This window comes from Sceloporus occidentalis, unplaced genomic scaffold, assembly GCF_023333645.1.
Source record: "Sceloporus occidentalis isolate IW3139 unplaced genomic scaffold, rSceOcc1.0.p SCAF_9, whole genome shotgun sequence".
Taxonomy (NCBI): domain Eukaryota; kingdom Metazoa; phylum Chordata; class Lepidosauria; order Squamata; family Phrynosomatidae; genus Sceloporus; species Sceloporus occidentalis.
Window position 1 is genome coordinate 11,229,108 of NW_028316989.1, and position 20,110 is coordinate 11,249,217.

General features: G+C 41.8%; 1 long non-coding RNA gene across 2 annotated transcripts in view; it reads right to left on the reverse strand.

Moving 5' to 3' along the window:
- Nucleotides 1-633: 633 nt before the first annotated feature.
- LOC149306900 (uncharacterized) overlaps nucleotides 634-20,110 on the reverse strand; it is a 28,959-nt gene continuing 9,482 nt past the window's right edge. Inside the window, exons 2-4 of one of the 2 annotated variants that reach the window (XR_016282326.1) lie at nucleotides 18,967-19,296; nucleotides 18,461-18,650; nucleotides 634-1,304 (exon numbers count right to left, since the gene is read on the reverse strand). This is a non-coding gene — a long non-coding RNA (uncharacterized LOC149306900). Of the gene's footprint in view, nucleotides 1,305-18,460; nucleotides 18,651-18,966; nucleotides 20,079-20,110 lie in introns of those variants that run through there. The other variant, XR_016282325.1, reaches the window with a different exon arrangement.

A 20,110-nucleotide genomic window follows, 5' to 3' on the forward strand; every position in this document is an offset into this window, starting at 1 on the left:
GGCCACAGAGGCCAAAAACCCCACAAAAAACTAAGGTTTTTATACCTTGAAGGATGTCAGTCAGCAGAACCAGACTAGCAGAGGGAAAAGACATTTCAGCCTGTCCAGGGGAAGTCCCCTCTCTTTTCAATTAACTGCGGGATGGTTATTTTTTACTGAACAAGGCATGAGAGACTGGCCAGGAGGAAGAGACATGCCTGTATTTTTAGTTCTGAGCAATATTGTTTTCCATTTCTTTGGGATGTATCTTGTGGTGAGGAATGCCTGCACACACACACACACACACAAACACACACATATATATACAGAGAGAGCGAGAGCCAAATGAGCTGAAAAACAAATGGCCAGAAGGCAGAGTCTGCCCAGATAAAACACTGATGTTTTCTAATAAAGATATTTAATAGCAAAATATTTATTTATAGCCTTTCATCTGTGGCGGAGGTTTCTACGGCTAGCCAATTAGTCTCCTCCGAGCTGAAGCTGGCGGGCAAAAAGCATTGTGGGTGGGTTGAAGGAGGAAGGAAGGAAGGAAGGAAGGAAGGAAGGAAGGAAGGAAGAGAGGGAGGGAGGGAGGGAGGGAGGGAGGAAGGAAGGAAGGAAGGAAAGAAGGGTGAGGAGGCCAATCCAGGCAAGAAGAAAGGGAGGAGACCCTGAAAAGCCACCCATGTCTCCATTTGAGATCAGAGATAAACAATGCAAAGAATGAAAGGAGATGATGCCAGCAGGTCTTTGAACAGAGATGGGTGAGAGTGAGAAGAAAACAAGGAAGGGTAACACAGAGAGTCCAGCTTTTATTAGTCACAGGACTTGGTGAAGTGATCCATTGCTATCTGAGGTCTTCTGCTTGGAAACCTGTCCTGGTGGTGCCATCTCTGATGCTCCATCAGCATAGCAGGAATCCTGACAGAGGCGACCAAAAGAATTTCAAAAGAATGGACAGATTCTCAGCCAGGTTGACAGCCTGTTTGTTGGATATATCCAGACAGGAGTGGAGGTAAGGTCAGGGGTTAAGATAATTTCCATGAGATTTTTTTTTAAAAAGCTTCAAAATATTACCAGTGGAGAGCATCGGACAGATACAATTTCTGCTTTTTCCATTCTTTTGCAAGATGCTGGAATTCTATTCTTTCTTCATAATTCCTCACCTCCTGGCCCCTGGGTCCTAGTTCGGAGTGGATGCAACTTGTCCCTGGTGTGCAACCATGTTGATGCATGGGCAAGAACATGGAGACCCCATGCAGGATACAGTCTGCCTTTTCCACATCTGCAGCTGTTCAAAGAGGCTTGGAGCGGCTGATGATTCACTGAAGGACAATTACAGGGGTTATTATATATTTTTAATTATGTGCATAAGTGAAAGAACAAACACCATCCTGGCTTGTAAATCAATAGTGGGGAGACAAGTGCAAAGCAAATGGATAGAGCAGGCTGAGTTTTCAAGGACTCTTTTTTAAATGAAGTGGGTGAAGGCAGTCCAAACAAGATAATTTCATCATTGGAAGGTGTGAGCTGCTGGCATTCTGGGATTTCTCTCCCCCCAACCCCAACCCTAATCTGACCCCTAACCCTAACTCCAACCCCACCCCTAATCCTAAACCCAATGCTAATCCCTAACTCTAACCCTAATCTCACTCCTGACCCTAATCCTAACCCCAATCCTAACCCTAACCCCAATCCTAACCCCAGGACCAACCTCATCCTCAACCCCAATCCCCAACCCCAACCCCAACCCTAACCCTAATGCCAACGCCAATGGCAACCCTAAGCCTAACCCAAACAGTTCTGGTCAGTAGTAGCAGATGTTGTGATGCTTTACACAAGGCAATGTTCTGAAAAAAAAATAATGTATAGAAGGGACTATTGCAAAGACTTCTGGGATCTCCTCTTATCAGGACACCTCAGATGTATGTGAGAACATTTAGGATGGAGGGAGATGTGTTGGCAGCAATTCTTGGGGCCAGCCAGGAATGGCTATCATTCTCAGGGCATGCTTTATACAGAATAGCCCTCCTCCATCTTTCCCCCAGAATACAGTCACAGGATTTTGGCTCCACTTTAATTGCCAGGGCTCCATCCTCGACAGTCCTGGTGTTGGTGGTTTTCTGCTGTGTTCTTCACCAAACTACAAAGCCCAGGGCTCTGGATAATGAAACCATGGCAGTTCAAATCATATCAAAATGCCAAAATTGTGGCAACAGGGAGAAGAACCTTACAAGTTGAGTGCGTTGGTACGGGCCCCGTTCTCAGACATTTAATCTGAAAAATTCTCATTCTGAAAGCAACAATTTGTTATGTATTCTGCGGAATCTCTCATGGCACGTATTTTTAAAAAGCCCTTTAAAGAAAATGCTTCATGCTTCAAGAGAGGTTGTGAGGTCGCTGGCTCCAGCAAGGCTACTCTCATGAGAATTTGCCCAAGAAGAAAACTATCATCTACCTATATTTATCCCCCTTCTTTCAATCTCTCTGGACAGCTCCAAAGCATCCTATATTTCTGTGGGATGTAAACTTGTATAGATCACAGCTGGAGCTTCGCTTGTGCTTATCGCAAACCCACAACATTTACTGAGCCACCTTATAAACTTTTCTTTCTTGACTTTTCACACTGGGGAGAATCCATTCGGCTCTAAGAAGGAAGGCAGCGGGAAACAAACAGATAGAAAAATAGATGGTGTTTTTCAAAACCGTCCTTTCCCCCCACCCCTTCTGCTACAGAAGGCCAAAGTGAAGTACGGAGAGAGAAAGCCTCTCCGCTTGTGCCCTTTCCTCTCATTTGGTCAGCTCAAATTATCTGCCTGCTCTTTTGATGGTTATTTTTGGCCCCAGCGTTTGACATTCTGCCAGGCCAGAGGTGAGCCGAGGCAGCGTCTGCTCCCCTCTGGCTTCCCAGACTTGTCAGGTCCAAGCACTTCGGATGGAGACAGGCTACAGGGGGGCTGATCAACTGACAAAGCAGCCAGAAGGGGGGCTGGCCTCCTACCTTCCCAGCCCTCTCCCACCCCCCACCCCCACTGCTCTTCATGCTGCCATCCTCCCTCCTGGGATGACTGAGGCATGGGGAATGGAAAGCAGACTCCTGCACCAGTCTGAAGTTCATGTCAACCAAGACATGGGGATAGAAAGTAGACTCCTGAAGATCATGTTGACTGAGACTAGGGAATGGAAAGTTGACTCATGGACTGGTCTGAAGATCATGTCGACTGAGACAGAGGGAATGGATAGTAGACTCCTGGACCAGTCTGAAGTTCATGTCAACCAAGACTTGGGGAATGGAAAGTAGTCACCTGAAGATCATGTTGACATAGACATGGGGAATGGAAAGTAGGTCCCTGGACTGGTCTGAAGTTTATATCAACTGAGACATGGGAAATGAAAAGTAGACTCATGGACTGGTCTGAAGATCATGTCGACTGAAACTTGACAAATGGACAGTAGACTCCTGGATCAGTCTGAAGATCATCTTGACTGAGTCATGGGGAATGGAAAGTAGTCTCCTGGACTGATCTGAAGTTCATGTCTCCTGCCCTTCCCAGTGGGGAATCTCACCCCTCTTTCTCCCAAAGGAAGAAAGAGCTGACAATCTTTCAATCAGCAGAACAGTGATTCCTGGTTAGAAGTATTAGAAACAATTAGACAAATCCTCCCAGACTCCAAAGGTGGCATTATCTGGGGATCCCTGCAGGTGGATAGGGTCAAAGGCCACCCTCACACACAGTTTGATGGTGAATCAGGGAGACCATTAAGAAATTTTTGTAAAATTTGGGTTTTGAGAGTAAATGCTCCAGCCAGGATGCCCAGTTGACTTCTCCAAGCTCTGAAGGCCAAGTATGCTTGTAGGTGACTGAACAGAGAGGCCCATTTCAAATTGGTCTTTGCCTGATGGCAGAAAGACAATTGGCGGGAAGCTGGCTTGGCTGTCCAAAGAAAGGAGTTGCAGAGCCAGGGTGCAGCCACTGAGAAGACTCTGCCCTGTTTTCCTTATGAGAGTGGTAAGACTAAGAGAAGACCCTCCTGCCAAAGATCTCAAAGTCTGGGCAAGATGCCATCCTTTTGATATAGGCTCTTCTCCTTGTATAACCAACCCATGTACATTTAAGGGATATGTTTTGTCCCTTGGTAGAAGGGAATGTGCTATTATGAGAGTCTTAAGGCTGATGCCCTTATGGGTGCTTGCAAAGTTAGACTTAAATCTCATGAATGGAACTGGAAAGCCTCAGGGGCAACCTTGAAAATGTCCTGCCCAAGGAGGTGACCAGTTGCTTCTCCATATAATCTCTCCATAAGAGCTTCTAATCACAGCCCATTGGCACTTGCACATAATTCTGATCCTTCTCTCTGTCTGGGTCTGAACCAGCACATTGCAGCCCTCTGTGATGCAGCAACGTCACCGAGCCCTTCATCCATTCGCCAACTTCTCCATGTTTTTGTATCTCCAGGTCTCCTTTTTTTCTTGCAGATAGACTCACTCCTTGCACAAAGAACAGGCAGCCTTCCTACTCCCAGACAAAGAGGGGAACCCTTCCCACGTCAGCTTCCAAAACAAATAACTGGAAGGTCCCTCTTTTATCAGATGTTGGAAGAATGCAGAGCTAAAAAGCCTGGAACAGTTTTTCCAAGGTTTGCTTTATTTTATTTTTAATCCAATCAGCTAAACATTTATTTGATTTCTAAAAATAAGTCCAGGCATCTCTCCCTCTTCTGCACTGCGCATATATATATATACACACATATCACACACACCCCTTTCGAATCATGCCAATCCCTTCTGCATTCTCTCTTCTCTCGCTGTCACTTGATTTCCATTTTATCTCCATGGCTGAAATTCCTTCCAACTTCGCTCCCCCGCCCTCCCCTCCTCTCACTAATGCTCTTCACTTTCAAATGCTAATAATCTCCAGCAGTAAAAAGCTTAGAAGTGGTTCTAGATTGTTTGATCTTTGGCCTGTGATCTACTTTCATCTTTTGGGCTTTCAAATGTAACTTTAGATTTACTTTAACCTATTAACATGCTTGGTATTCAGACGTGCAACTCCACACAGAACCGGTCTCTCCAACAGACTCCAAGTATAATGAGGCAGAGAAAGTGAAAATCCTTGGTCACCATCAGCACTCTCCCGTGCTTTAAAAATTGTTTTTCAGCAGTAGGATGCTGGAGATGAAGAAAACAGTTGCAGCTCGAGGGAGAGAAATGTTTCTCTATGGGTTGCTAATGGCCACCAAACTGGGTAAAGGAGGCATATATATTGTTTTGTATTTATTTCTGGTGGCCCTTGGAATGAAGGACCTCCAAGACCTCATTCTCACTTACAGATAAATCGGTGTGTGATCCAAATCGATGGATTGATTAGACAGCAGAGTGTCTACATTTGCCCCGATTGCTTTTTTCCCATCTAAAATAACCACTTCTGGTTCACATTCATGCATAAATTGATTCAAAATGGACCCGCTCCGGCCGGCCGAAGGGCAAATTTAAATCAATTCCGATCCGCATCTGGTTCACACTTGTGCGAAATCGATTTGTCGAAAAAGACGCGAAAAACATCATTGTCAAAAAGACATGGGTTAAATGGGTCTAGCACATGCCCCCCCTTTCAGAATCACTTCAGCGATTTAGTTTAAGTGGGAAACAGGGTCATTTGAACCAGTTCAAACTGATCTGCGATCCGGTTTAAAAGGTAGTGGAAACTGGAGCCAAGGTTCATCTACAGCTCTGATCAGGTCTTGGAAATTCAGGGCAGCCTTTATGGCTTCCTTGGTGGAGTCTATCCAACTGTTCATCTCTCTTTTCCTACTGCTTCCCAATTTGACCCAGCATTTAATTTAATATTGATGGGAGATTTTAATGGGGTATTGAACCCGGCTAAAGATAGGAAAGCTCAAAAGAAAAAAGTGCAAAGTTTTCAAGGGAAACTCCCTGTGAGCTTCTTCAATTTAATAGATGAATTTGATTTGATAGATGTGTGGACTCATCAAAATGGGGAAAGGGAAGGCTATACCTTCTACTCGGAAGGGCATAAGTCCCATTCCAGAATAGACTTAATAATGCTTTCTAAACAAATAATAAACAAGGGTAAGAACATGGAAATATGGCCAAGAGTGTTCTCCGATCATAATATGATCGAGCTAGAGTTAAATATTTATAGAAATTTGAATAAAGGATGGAGGATGAATGAGGAGATATTAGAGGAAGAGGATTTTGTTAATAAGATCAGAAAGGAAATAGCTCTTTTTTTTGAAGAAAACTCTGGAAAAGGAACCAAATTGAAGGTAGTATGGGATGCCAGTAAAGCATATATAAGAGGTTTATTTATACAAAGAACAGCGCAAATTAGAAGGGAAGAAAGACAAAGAGAAGAGTGGATTAGATCGGAACTTAGGAGAAAGGAACAAGAGCAACAAGTAAAGAGAAGCAAAAAACTGGAAAATGAAATAAGATTACTAAAGGGGCAATTAGAAGCAAGGGTAAGGCGAGAGGTGGCTAGGAACCTTGAAAGATTAAAACAGGATTATTTTGAGAACGCAAACAAAATTAGTAAATGGATGGCCATTAGACTAAGGAAAGAAAAAGGGAAAAGGATCATAACAAAAATTAAACAAAACGAGAAGATTATAACGGAAGTTAATAAAATAAGAAACTCGTTTGTGGCATATTTTCAAAATTTATTTGAGGAAAAAGGAAACCTAATTGAAGGAGAACAAATGATGAAATTGCTAAATCGTAATGAATTAAAACTAAGTTTGGAACATAAAAGGAAACTTAATGAAGAAATATCTGCAGAAGAGATTAAGGGAGCTATAGCCAAACTCAGAAACGCGAAAGCCCCGGGAGTGGATGGCTTAACAGCAAAATATTATAAAATTTTTGAATCAGAATTGCGGGCGCCAATGAAAGAGGTATTCAATCGGGTCTCAGAGGAGGGAAAGCCTGACTCCTGGGGGAGGATATTGGTATCTTTAATTCCAAAGGAAGGAAAGGATGAGATGTTAATAAATAATTATCGACCAATCTCATTAATGAATAATGATTATAAAATCTTTGCAGCCATTATGGCAAACAGACTTAAAGGTATCCTGGATGAAATAATTAAGAAAGATCAAAATGGTTTTCTACCAGGAAGAAAAATTAAAAATAATATAAGAAATATAATAAATATTATAGACTACTACAATACCCATAATGACAAAAAGGCGGCGTTGTTATTTGTGGATGCGGAAAAGGCATTTGACAGTGTTAGCCGGAAGTTTATGATCGATTTGTTTAAAGCAATGGATATGGGGGATAAATTTGTTGGAAACGTGGAAGAAATATATAAAAACCAAACGGGGCAGTTGATAATTAATGGGGAACGGACAAGGGAATTCAGTATAAAAAGAGGTACTAGGCAGGGGTGTCCTCTATCCCCATTACTGTTTATAATAATTTTAGAATACTTACTAAATAATATAAGACAGAATCCAAAAATTAAAGGAATAAGAATAAAAGGGGAAGAGCTTAAAGTCCAAGCTTATGCAGATGATTTAGTTCTAATTTTGGAAAATCCAATGGAAAGTATTGAAACTTTGATGGAAGAACTAAACTTATTTGGAAAGCTTTCCGGATTTAAAATAAATAAAGGGAAATCGATAATAATAACCAAGAATATGAATGGTGCGGAAAAAGAATTATTGAAGGGGAAAACAGGATGTGAGATACAGTGTAAAGTAAAATATTTGGGAATAAACATCTCAAACAATAACATGAACTTATTTGATAACAATTATAAGATCACTTGGAATAATATAAAAAAGGATTTGGGAAGATGGTCTAAGCTAAACCTATCCATATTGGGTAGGATAAATGTTATAAAGATGTCCGTTTTGCCTAAACTTTTATTTCTATTTTCAAATTTGCCAATTATAGTTAATAATGATATAATAGAACAGTGGAACAAGGAACTTAAAAAATTTATTTGGAAAGGGGGGAAAGCAAGAATTAAATGGACCTACATAAAGGAGAAAAAAGAAAATGGAGGCTGTGCAATGCCGGACATTAAGCTATATAGACAAGCATGCAATATGACATGGTTGGAGGATTGGGTTAGATTAAGTGACAAAAAAACTTTAAATTTGGAAGGTGCCAACTTGCGGTTTGGTTGGCACGGTTATATGTGGTATAAGAAAGACAAAATACACCAGGATTTTTTATAATAATCCGATACGGAGGGCATTAATTGAAACATGGAATAAAATTAAACAAAAATTTTATTTCAAAATACCGGGATGGGTCTCAACTCAGGAGGCGTTTGCAAATAGATTGGATAAACAGGAAAGCTGGATAAGATACTCAGAATTAATAAAGAAAGAAAAAAGACAGGAGATTTGTATCAAAACAAGAGAAGAATTAATAAAAGAAGGTATAGATCTAAATTGGTATAGTTATTTGCAGATATCCAGAAGATTTAAAGAGGATGTAAAGACAGTTGGAATAGAGACAAATATAATGGAAATAGATAAATTATTGTTGGAAAACGAGGATAAGAAAATTACAAAGTATTATAATCTATTAAGGGAGAGAGAATTAGAGAAGGAACCAGTGAAGCAATTTATGATCGATTGGGCTAAAGATTTGGGAAGGGAAATCCCACTAGAAGCGTGGGTAAATTCATGGAAAAGAACAAATGCCTTTACCAGATGCTTGGATTTGAAAGAAAATCTGATAAAGATTAATACCAGATGGTACTATACACCGGCTAGGCTGAAAAAGATGTTAAAACTTAAAAATGATGAATGTTGGAATTGTAAAAATCAAAAGGGAACACTGATCCACATGTGGTGGAAATGTGAAAAGGTGAGATTATTTTGGAGTGACGTGCATGAGATTATACAACAGGTTACTGGAGTAAAATATAAAAAAAGACCGGAGATTTATCTACTGAATATGACTTCTTTTTTGAACCCGGAAGAAGAAAAAAGAATATGGAAAATTCTGTTGTATATGATTACCATGGCTAGACTGATTATTGCTAAGCATTGGAAAGAAAGTCATAAATTACAAATTGAAGAATGGTTATGCAAGCTGTATGAGATTAGGCAACTGGATTTACTATCGTGTAAGCTAGAGGGTAAGAGGAAAGAAAACTTGGAAAAAGAATGGGGACAGTTAATGTTGTTTCTGAAAAACAGATGGGGTCTTGAAGATAACCTGGTGGAAAAAGTTAGTTAATTATACAAAGAAATTTAAAATATATATATATGTATGTGTGTGTATATATATATATGTGTGTGTGTGTGTATGTATGTATGTGAATATGAGTATGTATGTATATGTGTGTATATATATATATATATATATATGTATATGTATGTATATGTATATATATATATATATATATATATATATATATATATATATATATAACTATATATAGGAAGTAAGGAAACAGGAAACCAGGTAAAGTAAATAACTTTAATTAACACAAGGTTTTTTTGGATTTGTAAAACATATGGAGAATACGGTATTTCTATGCAATCCAGGGAGAAAGTAATTTAATTCTTCTCTGTTTTTTCATTTAGTTCATATAAGATATTGGTAAACTTCAGAGGGATTTTATTTCAGATGCAAGGGTTTTAGAGGTTGCATATACTTATTAACAAGATTGCAGTTATTTTTCGAAAGAGTAGCATAAAATTCAGGAAGACAGGAAGTAACAAAGACAAGAATATTAGACTGGCTACATAAATGGTTTATTGTAGAGAAATGTAACAAATTTGTTTCATTTGTTTCATTTGTACAAGTATTAATGTATCAAAAAATGAATAAAGATTTGTTATACCCAATTTGACCCAGCATTATTGTCTCATGATGTGTCCATATGATGGCTATTTTGTCTTCTATGGAGCTTTCAAGCATAATGTCCTCCTAGATATGTTTGAGTTGTCTTTTTGGCAGTCCATGTTATCCATGAAACTCTCTTCGAGCACTGTACTTTAAATGGGTTTATTCTCTTCTTCTCAGCTTTCACAGCTATATATAGAAATCAGAAAGGATCCTTACTTGGGTATTTATTTATATATCTATGCACTTGAGGATCTTCTCTAGTTCCTTCACAGCTGCCAGGCTGAGTATTGTGCCGCTTGGAAATGCAGAGCAAATGAAAGTTCGCCCCAGAAGATGGAGAAATCTCTTTCGTTGGACGTTTTTTGAAAAAGAGGTTGGATGCCCACCTCTGAGGTTTACTTTAGCAGTATGTAGAAAGATCTTGTAGCACCTTTGAGACTAAATGAAAGAAAGAAGTTGGCAGCATGAGCTTTCCTAGACTGAAGTCTGCTTCCTTAAATAGACTTAAGTCTAGGGAAGCTCATGGTGCCAACTTTTTTTCAGTTCATCTCAAAGGTGCTACAAGATTTCTCAACATATTGATTCTGCACATTACCGTGGTTATATCTTTGGTTACTTTAGCAGTGGATGCCTACATGGCCAGGGTTTGGATGAGATAACCCTTGGGATCCCCTACAAACCATATACCTAAACATACCCAGCTAAACCTAAATATACTGAGCTCCCTAAGCTATTGCACATTTCCAGGACTTTTCCACCTTGTTCCCTCTCTTCTGTACATGTTTCCATTTGTCAGTATCCTTGATGGACAATATTCCAGGTGATTTCTGACCAATATTTAACAAAGTGAGACCTTACTTCCTTTGACCCAGACACTTTCTTTTGCAATCCCTGAGAGAGTGCAATGGCTTGCATAGCAGTATTTGTTGTTGTTGTGTGCTTTAAAGTTGTTTCTGCCTTATGGCGACCCTAAGGTGACCCTATCATGGGATTTTCTTGGCACAATTTGCTCAGAGGAGGTTTGCCATTGCCTTCCCCTGAGGCTGAGAGAGTGCAACTTGTCCAAGGTTACCCAGTGGGTTTCATGGCCAAGCTAGGAATCGAGCCCTAGTTTCCTGAGTCATCATAGTCCAACACTCAAACCACTCTGTCACTCTGGCTCTCATAGGCTGCATCTGCACTGCAAGAATAATCCAGGTTGGTACCATTTTAACTGCCATGGCTCAATGCTATGGAATTCTGGAAACCGTAGTTTATTGAGACACCAGAGCAGATTGTTTCTGCAGCGCGGATGCAGCCATAGCTGCATTTACACCAGCATAAAACCATGACTGGATTCTGGTTTATCTTTCTTTTTTCCCATCCTTGTATTGGCATGTGCTGGCTTGCAGCTCAGGAGCAGGAATGAGTAAATTTGCACTCTGGGGAGAAAGGTTTATCCCAGTGTAAAAGCAGCAGGGAAAGTAGGTGGAGGAACTTTGCCCAGGCAGCCTCCTCTGAAAGAGCAAATGCAAATGCAGCAGGCAGCTGCAACATGCAGTCCCTGGCTTGGAGGACGGCTCTTCCAAGGGGCTCACTTTAAGTTAAACCTCTCCTCCTCCTCCTGCTCCTCCTGGGGGCTGACATTTTCCTTGGTTCAGGCAGCAGCTGTGCCTCACTGAGCTGCAGGAAAGGTTGAAGGATATGTCACAAGCTTACAGGCTGAGCCTGGACAGAAGCACGGCGGAGAGAGTCAAAGCTCCTTGGGAGGCCTCAGCAAACAAATGGAGCTCCTGCACCAACACACACTCACTCACTCTCTCTCTCTCTCACACACACACACACACACTATCCGTGCTTAGAGCCACCCCCAAAAGGAAGGGGAATGTACAAGATGTATGTTTGCGTATACCTAAGTGCACAATCCTTCACCAAGAAGCTGGGAAGATCCAATGCAAAAAGAGAGGCACAAGCTGAACTCTTGCATGGGGAAGTGTACATCTGGAGTGTGGACGCATCTTCATAGCTGCATCTCCCAGTGTTATCCCTCCATCCACCTTTTATGCCAGGGATGGACAACAATGCAGGGGTCAGGGTTCATTTACCCTAACATGCCCACCTGTATGTTGCATGGGCATATTTCAGTGCATGCAAAGTGATGCAACGTCACTTTTGGCTGCCATTTTGTCTGATTTTTGACCAATCTGGGTTCTTTGGGGAGGTTTTGGGTGTGTTAGGGGGTTAGGGCAGCAGGTCTCAACCTAAGGGTCACAACCCCTTTGAGGGTCGAACAACCTTTTCACAGGGGTCGCCTAACCATCAGAAAACACATATTTCCGATGGGTTTAGGAACCGAGACATCACAGTTTTATGGTTGGGGGTCACCACAACATGATGAACTGTATTAAAGGGTCACAGCATTAGGAAAGTTGAGAACCACTGGCTTAGGGAAATCAAGCAGCCACATTTTTAAGCATTTGGGGCAGTTTTGGGGTGGCTTTCAGACAAAAGGAAAAAAGTCCCTGCAGATGATGTCTTTCCAGTCTATATTCAAGTACAGGAAAATGGCTGGATGTCTCTTTGCTGGATCCCCAGGCTATTCATCCATCCATCCATCCATCCATCCATCCATCCATTCATCCATCCATCCATCAGCAGGTAAAGACTTTTTAACTCAGGCACGTTTTTAGAACTTTTAAGGAAAAAATTATAAGCAAGTGCTGTATTGTTTTAAACTGGACAGTTTTAACTGTGTTTTTTTTTAGTGAATTTTTAAAATTGTGCTTATTATGGTTAATAGATTTAGTCCCGTCTTAATGTCGACTTTCTGAAAGTTTTTAATTATGGTATTTATTTTAATTTGAAAGCCTCTTTAGGTTCCAGTCTTGGGAAGAAGATGAAATAAAAATAAAGATGGCGATGATGATGATGAGGAGGAGGAGGAAGAAGAAGATCCAGTGGATTCACTGACTCTACTATAGTTAAACTAACAACAGGATTTAGCTCATGAGTGGGTCTCTTACATATACACACAAACAGATAAATACATACAAGGACACACATATATAGAGAGAAAGACAGAAAACACTACTATGTGCATGATTCAGCATCTCTCACTTCTAGGCACAAAAGATGTTCTTTAATATTTAAACCCAGATGGCCAGAAGAGAAATCTGCATTTCTTTCTTTTTTGGAAAAAAATTATTTTAATTAAATGCCAATTAGAAAAGACGGGTGAGAAAAAAGGCACTAGACACTTAAAACACACACACACACAAGCAAAGACTCTCCACCAGACAGGACTCTTATAGGCTAATTGGATACTTAAGTGATTCTCTGAGACTCCGTATCAAACAATGTCTCATTCCACAACAGCGATCGGCACCTTGATTGCATGCTAGGAAAGCGAGGCGTGAGCTATCTTTTACAAAAATCACTCAGGGACTCTATTTAAAAGAGCTGTACCCCATCCTACCTTTGATTGTTTTTTTTTTTTTAAGATTTATATGTCGCCTTCAATGCATTTATCAGAGCAGCTTGCAAGGAAAAATCCAAAGTACTATCAATTAATGAATGCACCAAAGTGCATGAAAGAAAACCCTATGCAGCATCCATGTTAAGACTGTGACCATGCTGGCTGTGATGTTATGGAACTGTAGTCTGAAAAAGTAACTTTTCTAAGCCCCTAGACTCCTTGGGATGCTCTGGGGAGATACTTCCTTCAGAACAATGAGCCTTCTCCAACTTTAAGATCTCTGTGGGAAGAGTTTTTTCTTGGTCCCACCACCAAACTAGGTATGTTTGATGAGGAAATAAGAGAGAGTCTTCTTGGTGGCTGCCCCCAAGTTGTGGGACTCCCTTCTGCAGGAGGTCTGGTTGACATTCATTTGTCTTTTTGACCATCTATGGTATCTGTAGAACTCCTCCAAGACGTTTCAGATGAGCTTATTTTCTTTCTGTCATATTTCTTCACTGTCCAGCTTTCACAACCATAGATAGAAGTTGACTATTGCCAGTGGTCTGACTTAGACTTGTGATAATCTCAATAGCAATAGCTAGTAGCTTCCATATCAGGGGTTCAGTGAGTCCATTCTTGGTCTGATTACAGCTTTTTAAGGACCTATTTGAGGTGCTGTAGAATATCATCAAAGGAGTTGTCACTCTTAAAGTCAAAAGGAAAACCCACAACGGACATGGAAACCTCTGGCCACCTCTATCTCCACTGAAGACTTTGATGGTCAGAGTGCTCCTCCTCTCTCCTTGGACCTTCTGCGGAGGAACTGCCCTCTTGTTTTCACAGCAGCAGGGAAGGACCTTGCCTTTCTTGGCTCCTTTTATACCAAAAGATGATTAGCTCCCCTCAAAGGTAAATGCAGGAGTTCATGCAGAGGTTGGTGTCATTTAGGAAAAATGGGGAGGGTTATAGATGTTCTCTTTGTAGCTTCATGAAAGTGCTTTTTCGTATGGCACCTGAAATGACCAGGATTGGATTGAATTAATATGTGCCTTTTTAAATAGAAAGATTCCCAGCACAAGCGTTTCATAAAAATGCAAATCTCAGCTGAGATTTATAATTAGTGTGGAATATGTGCAGAGCTAACAAATTATCAGCAAAGCCAACCTCTCCTCCGATAATTGCGTGGGAACGCACAGAGCCACCGATCACGGCACTGATGAACCTTGCCCAGGACTTGGCAGGTCTGGCTGCAAATGCACTTGCAGCTTACATCTCTAGCAGGGCACAGGCTCCTAAGTACCCAAGTGAAAGTAGCTCCGCTTTAGGAAACAAACAGGGGAGAGAGAAATGAAGGTAGTCCAGGTTCGTACCCAAAAGATACATAGCAGCGGAACATTTGGGGGTTTGAAAAACACATGAAAATACAGTCACTCCAAAGCCAGGAAGGGAGAGTCCAAAAAGCAAAGCAAAATTCAGGGAACAAGTGAGCTGGGAATATCGACATGCCAAACACAGATAGAAGCGCAGTTGTTTTGTAGCACAGAAATGGCCTTGGTTGTGTTAGTTGCTGTCAGCTTGTTGTTGTTGTTGTTATTGTGTGCCTCCAAGTAATTTTTACTTCTGGTGACCTTAAGGCTATTATAGGGCTTTCTTGGCAAATTTCTTCAGAGGGGTTTTTTCAATGCTATCCTCTGAGGCAGAGAGAGTGTGACTTGCCCAAAGTCATCCAATGGGTTTTTCTGCTCAGTACCTCTGGCCTAATTATCTCAGCATCTCCCTTTGTGGCTCATTGTTCATGTATTTCAATGTCTGCCCCTTTAAAATCACCCATTGTGACATTACCAGGACCCACCCCCATGAGATCAGAAGGGCTTGCCCATAGGAGCCCATTCACGCACACTACAGTTTATAGTGTTATTCGTCCACTTTTACTGCCATGCCAACATCCTCTGGGATCCTGGGTTTTATTCAGACTCCATCAGAGCACCTGAGATGTTGCTGGGATCTGTGACTGTCGGGGATGGAAGCGGATGTGTGAAGGGCCCTAGAGCTGCTCTGATGAAGCTATTTAAAATGCTTTTTAAAAAAACCCACACGTTTGAGTGCATTTGGTTTTAATAACGTGAAGAGCTTCTGCTCCAGGTCTCTAGACACTCCTTGACTTTGCCCGGCCCAGCAGAAAGGTTGAGCACTTCTGACAGGAGACGGCTGTTTGAAGAGAGGATCTTGATTGCAAGAGTCGCTCTCTGCATTGCCGACTGGCCTTTCTGCCTTTTCAGGTTATGTGTCCCCCTCCCTCCACCATTCCACCCCGAATCAGAGATGCAAGGAAGGTAATGGAGCAGCTAGACAAAAACGCCTCCTCATGAAGTAAGCACCACTTCACTTACAAACAGGGAAGTAGTGAATATTTGCTGGTGCTCCCAGTACAGCACCATAAAGGCAGACGGTATCTCAAGGGTCATATAGTCCAATTTTTTCCCAGTGCAGGAATCCACATATGGAAAGTTCTTTCTCCAAACAGGAAGGAAGAAAACATGGAATGGCAAAACATGGAATGGCAAATTCAGGAGATATTAAAGCAAAGAAATGTCCAGTTTGGCTGGGTTGAAAGTGGGAGGGACAGGATTGGGGTTTGCATACAACAGTCTGATAGAGTCTGAATTTGATATAAACATCCAAGAGAGGGATTTGAGCAACTCACTGGAGCAAATGCAATGCTCATGTCGACTCAGTGTGGCCTCCAGTGTGGCCAAAAAGACAAATGGTGAAGGGTCTATTCCACTCTTGAACAGCTCTTACAGTCAAGAAGTTCTTCCTAATGTTTAGTAGAATATTGTTCCTTGTGATTTGAATACATTAGTTCATGTACTAGTCTCAGGAACAGCAGAAAACAAGCTTGCCCGATCTTCTACATGGCATCCCATCAGATATTTAAAGATGGCTGTTGTTCCACCTCTCCATCTTTTCTACTCCAACCTAAGCATACCCAACTTCATAAGGTGTTCCTCACAGGGCTTGGTTTCCAGATCTTTCATCATCTTGGTCACCCTTCTCTGGACACATCCTATCTTCTCCATATCCTTCTTGAACCATGGATCTCAGCACTGGACACAGGAGTCCAGCTGGAGCCTGACCACATAGAATGGGACTACTACCTTCCTCAGTCTGGTCATTATAGTCCTGTGGATGCAGCCTAGCATTGCAATTACTTTGTTTGGCTTGAGTCATGTTTAGGTTCTGGTCTAGTAAGACATCCAACCACTTCTCTAAGAGAACCTATACGTATGTAAGACATTAGCAGGATGCTTGCCTGTACATCACTTCACCTACTGGAGGCCATATGATATCACTTTCTTGGGGACGTGAGAAGGAAAATGTGCTTGCAGTCATGTCTTACTGGTAGAGTTCCCATAGGCAACTGGTTGGCTTTGATGATGAGAATAGAGCACTGGGCAAGAGGATCTTTTTGGTATGATCCAATGGGGCTATTTTAAGTGACAGGTTATGGTTCAGCAGCAGCAGAGCAGAGAATCCTCTCTGGATTTCAGTCTGAAGAAGCTATCCAAGACACTGATTCCAATCTCCCCTAAATAAGACCAACACCTTGGACAGTTCCTCCAGCGTGGAAGTCTCCACTCTCGACAGGCTCCTTCTGCTCTAACACAGAGTTGCACTAACATATCTTACAAACTTGGTTGCCCACAGCCTGACATTTATTTTCCTGACTTGGAAAAACAAATTCCGAGCCCAGAGGACGTAACCTTGTGCTCTCGGCATGAATGATTGAAACGGCTTCGATTTGCATAAAGAAGAAGCGGGGTTTTTTTTTTTTTGCAAATTTATTCCAAAACTAATTGGGAGGTGTGCTTTTAGAACAGACAGGGAAAGGGCTGAAGTAGGTGGCAGCAGGTCACGAAAGAGAGAGGAACCATTGGGCCGCGACGGCATCCTGGCTGCGTGGGCTCCTCTCCCTTCCCTCCTGGCTGCCCACCTTCTCCCAATGTCACTGCCAGCCTCACCAACCGTGCCCAACGCAGCCAGCTTTTCCCTCTGCCTCTGACAGACAAGGAGACTCATCCAGTGTGCCCAACGCTTGCTCTTCTGCCCCTTCCTTCCCGCAAGGTGCCAGACACCTAAGAGAGGCTAATTAACCTTGAGGTTGGAGCAGGAGGAGGAGGAGAAGGGGGGAGGAGGCTGTTTTGTTTGTTTGTTTGACTCTGGTTGAAGATTACTGTAAAAATTTTTAATTAAGTTATGCAAATGCGCTCCCCACTTAGGGATGATAATATGGTGTCTGGCGGTTGTCTGTGTTTATATGTTGGCAGACACGCAGGCATGAGCAACGGCACAGGTCCTTGGAGTTGTACTGCAGAATGAGCACAAACCCTTACTCTCAGATGCCCTTGGTGTGTGTGTGTGTGTATGTGTGTTTGTGGAGGTGCACATGAATTTGTTGCAGGTTTTACAGGCAAAGTGGAGATCGCAGACATGTGCTTCGTCCACCCACCTTGATGCTCTCCTGCACCAGCTCCATTCAAATGCTGGATATGCAAACACTTTTATTAATGGCTGTATGCCTGTTGAGGTTGTTCACATATATAAGTTCTTCTAGGGAAGCAGGAGGAATTTTTTTGTTTGCTGTGAAACATCTGTATTCAAAGTGAAGTTTCAGAAGTAGACCTGCACATGTAATGCTACACATCTGGTTGCATCTTGAGCAGGGATGTGCATGGATGTCCTCTGAACATCTAAACCAGTGGTTGTCAACATTCCTAATGCTATGACCCTTTAATACAGTTCTTCATGTTGTGGTGACCCCCAGTCATAAAATTATGTTCGTCTTGTTCCTAAGACCATCGGAAATATGTGTTATCCATTGGTCTTAGGTGACCCCTGTGAAAGGGGTTGTGACCCACAGATTGAGAACCGCTGATCTAAAGAGAGGGTAGATGGCCAACTATCTTTGATTGTGTCATCTTTCATGTCAGATGGTTGGACTTGTTGGCCCTTCCAACTCTATGATTCTGCGATTCTATGATTCTAACAACAGAGGCCTATTCATGGGGAAGTTGCGTGATACTGAGAGGATTCCAGTGAAAGAGAAAGAGTGAGAAAACGGGTAAGGGAAGGAGGGATGAAGGAAAAGAAAGAGAGAAAGTTTAGCCAGCATGGGCAATGAAGTATCCAAGAGTTTTCCCACTTACTTTGGCTCATGCAGACTATCGAAGGAAAGATGCTTGCGAAAGCCAGCGTGCTTTTCATTCCCTGAGTGGATGTTAAAGAATGCCTTGTTTTGGGGGAAAGTCATTGTACGCCAGGTGCCAGCTCCATCTTGCCTTCTTTCAGTCTTGGGGGAGACCCCTCAATTCATTCTGTCCCTCCAGCGCCTTGTAACTTTAAAAGAAAGAATACGGGGAGTTATTTTATTTCCACGCAAAACTATCCACTTTAAATACCCTTTTTATTACATTATCTGCATAGTAATGCTAATAATAGATCTTGCTGACAGTTCTAATGAGGCTGGAGAATATAAGGTTTCCAATAAAGTTAATTGTTGCCTTTAATAATCTCATACATTTATACATGGTAAATCTTTAAAGGGAAAAAAAGCCACTCATTTCGTTCCTATTAAAGATTCACGAGAAGCCCAGCCAGGGTCTGGCGCAGAGAACACAAGCCAACAGGGAGATTCCTTCGGTTCCCAGCTTACCTCATTGTTCTTGCTGGGATCTGGGTGCAAATCTCCCTCTCAGTGACATCCAGCAAAAAGTCACAACAGCATATGGGTCTCATGCAAATCTACTGCCATCTTGGATGCTGATTTCTGCCTCTTTAGACACAGGGAGTGAGTTGCGTCTTCGCCTGGGCCACCAACGCCATTAATGCAACAACAACTTCATCTGTAAAGTATCTTTTAATTTTTCGGTTCCAAATGTCATCACAAGTCAACCATGTTAAGGTTTTCGTGAGCCATCCAGGCATCATCGTCTTGATCAGTTTTCTGCAGGGACTTCGGTGGACGTTTCGTTTCTATTTATTCCTATATTTTATATTTATCGGAAGGATTAAACAAACAGAACCTAATAAATGAGCCACGAAGCTTTTGGGCTTCTTCGGCGGCTGAAAACAAAAGTGAGCTCAGGAACAAAGTGAAGAAATTAAATTTAAAGAAGGAAGCAGAACCGAAGAAGGCAATTGCTGCAGCGTTTTGCCAGCTTATGAAGTTCTGTTCATTAACCGCTCTAATAAATATATTTTAATGAGTAACCACATCCTCCTGAGGTTCAGGACAAACCTGTCAGAAATGTTCATAAAGGAGGGAAGAGGAGATAATAGTAAGCAGGTAGAATACTTGTTGCATTTTGTGGTCATCGACACAAACCTTCCTTTTACAACTGTCCACCAAGGCCTTACATCAGCATTGCATATTGCAACTTTACACTCACAGAATCATACATCATTTTTGCAACGGCCATTTTATTCATGAACGATGGTGTTGTGGAACAAATATGCAATGAGATGCACATCTGCATTTGGAGGAGAGGTGTTGCACCGTTCTATCTCCAACCCCAGAATTTGATGCCCAGTGGCCACCTGTTTGCCAAGCCCAAGAGGGATGGACTATGCAGTAGTATAATACTATGCATCAATAACCGCAACCTCTAGAATTCCCCACTATTAACTATGATGGCTAGCTGAGTGGATGGACACTGCAGTATGTACTATGAATGATCCCCAGCCCTGTTGCAACAGGCTGCGCTGCAAATTTATGCCTACAAATTTCCTACAAAACTGTAGGAGGGGGAACAGATTGCATTTTTTCATTTGTCTGCTTGCTTTAAATGGTTATATAC